The sequence below is a fragment of the Leptonychotes weddellii genome, chromosome 5 (assembly GCF_054177405.1).
Source record: "Leptonychotes weddellii isolate Sample4059 chromosome 5, ASM5417740v2, whole genome shotgun sequence".
NCBI lineage: Eukaryota > Metazoa > Chordata > Mammalia > Carnivora > Phocidae > Leptonychotes > Leptonychotes weddellii.
This window is the reverse complement of record NC_138373.1, coordinates 140,782,017-140,785,603: the sequence shown is the minus strand read 5'-3', so window position 1 is coordinate 140,785,603 and position 3,587 is coordinate 140,782,017. Positions and strand designations below refer to the sequence as shown.

Here is a 3,587-nt window from a genome sequence, read left to right as displayed (position 1 = left end):
AAGCCAGGCACATCTTTATCTTGTGTTTCTTGTGAGGCTGCTGAGGGATCTGGCCAATGCTGTATGTTTTAGATTTTTGTTACATCACTACTTACACTAAAATTTTGTTCTGGTTGCTCTTGCTGTGTACCTACCAAATTACCCAGAACTTAACTATTTAAAGTAACAGTTTGTTTTGCTCACTATTCTGTGGTCAGATAGTTGCAGTCAGATGTTGGCTATGGTCATCTGTATGGTTGTGGTCATCTGAAGGCTTAGCTGGGTTAGTTGACGAAGATGGTTTACTCACATGGCTGGGTGGATGCTCAGCTGAATAGTGCTTATATGTGGTCTCTCCAATGTTGCAATGTCAGAGTACCTGGATTTCTTACGTGGCCCCAGAGTGAGTGTATCAAGAGACTCAGAGAGAAGCTGTATGGCTTTTTCTGACCTAGCCTCAGAAACCATACAGTCTCACCTCTGCTGCATTCTCATGGTTACAAGCAACTTACTAAGGCTGACCCAGATTCAAGGGGAGGGCACGTAGATCTTACCTCTCAGTGGGAAGAATTTCAAAGAATATGCAGACGGGTTTTAAAACACATTAACTCTTCAGTTACCATAATCATATCATACATTTATTGAATGATTATAATGTATCAGGTATTTTGATAGGTATTTTACATGAATTCCCTTATTTACTTTTTACCACAACTTTATGACTTTTTAAAAACTATTTTATAGATAAGGAAATAGAAGTTGGAGAGGTTAAATAAATTGCCCAGGGTCACACAGCTAATATTAGCAACAATCGCGCCTTGGATAAACCTCATTGGCTACGATACTGCCACTGCGCAAAGCTTGTCACACAGCTAATAAATTATAGAATCTAGACTCACACTAAGTTCTCTGTGACCCACATTTCATATGCTTAACCATTGCTAAATTGGCAACTTATTGTAAGCAGAACAGAATTGTGTTTTAGGTAGCTCATTTCTGGAAGCAGGGAGACCAGTGAGGAAGCTATTACTACCATCAAGTGCTGCTTTTATCTGTTTTTACACAAGGTAAGCAATAGAGAAGGAGTGGAAAAAAGTAGGAGAGGGAAGGGTATGCATTATTAAATATTGGCAGGAAAAATATAATATTTTTAGATCAGATAGAATTTTTATGGGTGTAATGATTTTCAATAACTATTTGTTGTTGGTTAAAATTACTGACCATCTTTACCCTTCTTCATTTCTCATCTACCATAATGTCTTGTTTGTTCATTCAGGGAGTCCCACAGATCCCTAGGTCTGCTGTATAGCTAGTATATGATCTTGGGAATTTAAAAATAGAATAAAGGGCGCCTGGGTGGCTCAGTTGGTTGAGCGACTGCCTTCGGCTCAGGTCATGATCCTGGAGTCCCTGGATCGAGTCCCGCATCGGGCTCCCTGCTCGGCGGGGAGCCTGCTTCTCCCTCTGACCCTCCCCCCTCTCATGTGCTCTCTCTCTCTCTCTCGTTCTGTCTCAAATAAAAAAAAAAAAGAGAATGTGTAAATGAATGGGTATGGCTGAATTCCAGGAAAACTTTATTTACAAAAGGCAAGCTATAGGCTAGATTTGGACCACAAGCCATAGTTTGTCAACTCCTGACAGGAACTCTCTGGGGACCCCACACTTCAAATTTTTCTCAAGTCTAATAAATAGCTGAAAATCTCCCTTTGGTTGAGAAGAGAAGAAAACTGAACAATTTTTATTCTTTTTTTTTTTTTTAAAGATTTTATTTATTTATTTGAGAGAGAGCACATGAGAGGGGGGAGGGTCAGAGGGAGAAGCAGACTCCCCGCTGAGCAGGGAGCCTGATGCGGGACTCGATCCAGGGACTCCAGGATCATGACCTGAGCCGAAGGCAGTCGCCTAACCAACTGAGCCACCCAGGCGCCCTTACACATTCTCTAAGACTCTTTTCATGCCATGATGTTGGATAGGTCTAGCAGAGACTACGTGGTCCCATGAAGTCTAAAATATTTACTATCTGCACTTTATAGGAAAAGTTTGTAGACCCCTGTTCTATATAATGCACAACCTATTTAGGTCATTCTGTTGAATATGTGAGATGCTTAGTGCAGGTTAGGGCACAGGTGGGAGACAGAATGGCCACCCATGTTATTGTATATCTTAGTAGCAGAGATAAACGATTTAAATCAATTATTGGTGCATGTCACAGGTCTCAAAAAGTAGAGGTCCAGAGCCTTCTGGGAAGGATTCCAAGAAATATGGTAGAACCATCATTTTAGGCTGAGGCCAGTTACTCCACTTGTTTTGTGCTGTGGGCTGAATTTTTGTGAGTTTGGTATACCAGGTTATTACTTATAACTTAGAAGTAGCAGGTAAAAGACCCAAACGTGACTTTTCCCCTCACTAAGGCGAGAATAGCTGTCTATAGGTTATTCTTCATTAACCTGCCTATTTTAAATCTTTTATTTTAGAAAGCCTTAGAAATATTTTTGTTTTGGTTTGTTTCAGGCCTCTCTATGCCGGGTTTTAACATTGTTACATTTAGTCCTTCATTATATCTAGGAGATATATTCATTTACATTATTGTGCATTTGATTTATTCTCACGCCCTATTTAGGACATTGTTGTTTAAGCCATGGGACTGACCTAGATGTTTGCAAACAGGGCATTCAGAGAAAGATACCCTGAGGCACAGTGGGAGTGTGCAGATCAAGTTAGGCTTTACACACTCATCTCTGGTTGTGCCCTGGAGCTTTACTTAGAGTAAATGTATATTCTTTCCAATTATTTTGCTTTTATTTCCTGCAATTTGGATATGTGATTATGCATTTACTAATGTTATAGGAATGGTTTTCTCAGACAACCAAGAATATTTTATCTACCTAAAGTGTCATTGGAAGTACTTCTTAACTGTTAATGATTTGCAAAAAGCCTTTGTGTGTGTGTGTAATTAAAAGAGATTAAATAACTCTCTTAAATATGTAATAAAAGTTAGTTTTTTTAGCTGCCCATTAGAAATAGGTAATTGATTCACTTTTGCTTGAGAAAAATGAAATGATATAATGTAGAAAAATGAAATGATATAATGTAGTGAATCTCCTTTTGTAAAGGAGAAAACTACATTACTCTAAGCATATATTTTGTCACACATTTTGTGTTTTACAACAAATAACTGACTCTTTAAAAAGTGAACGTTAAATAAGTACAGTAACAGTTGAATACTTTTCCAGTTCTCATTGCTGGATAATAAAAAAAAATAAATACTGTTAATTGTTTTTAGTTACATGTATTATCCTGATAAAATTGTATTAATATACCACTTCCACTCTTTGTGAAAATATTTGTGCTGCAATGAGCCCGTGGTGATGGGACTTCTGAAAAAGTGATGGTAAGAACCTTCAGATGGTAGTAGGCTTACTCTGGCTTATTTATAATGAATGCATGTCCCAAACAGGGCCTCACTGCGTTTAAGAAAAGGTGGTTTAAAAAAGAGAGAGGTAAATATGTGAGGCAATGGATATGTAATAAGTTTGATTGTGGGAATCCTTTTACAATGTGTGCATATGTCATATCATCACATTGTGCACTTTATCTTACAATTTTAT

The 3,587-nt window shown here is 38.0% G+C and overlaps 1 pseudogene; it reads right to left on the bottom strand.

Annotated features, from left to right (window-relative positions):
- Positions 1-778: 778 nt before the first annotated feature.
- LOC115939840 (U4 spliceosomal RNA) lies at positions 779-841 on the bottom strand (annotated as a pseudogene).
- Between the last annotated feature and the right edge of the window lie 2,746 nt (positions 842-3,587).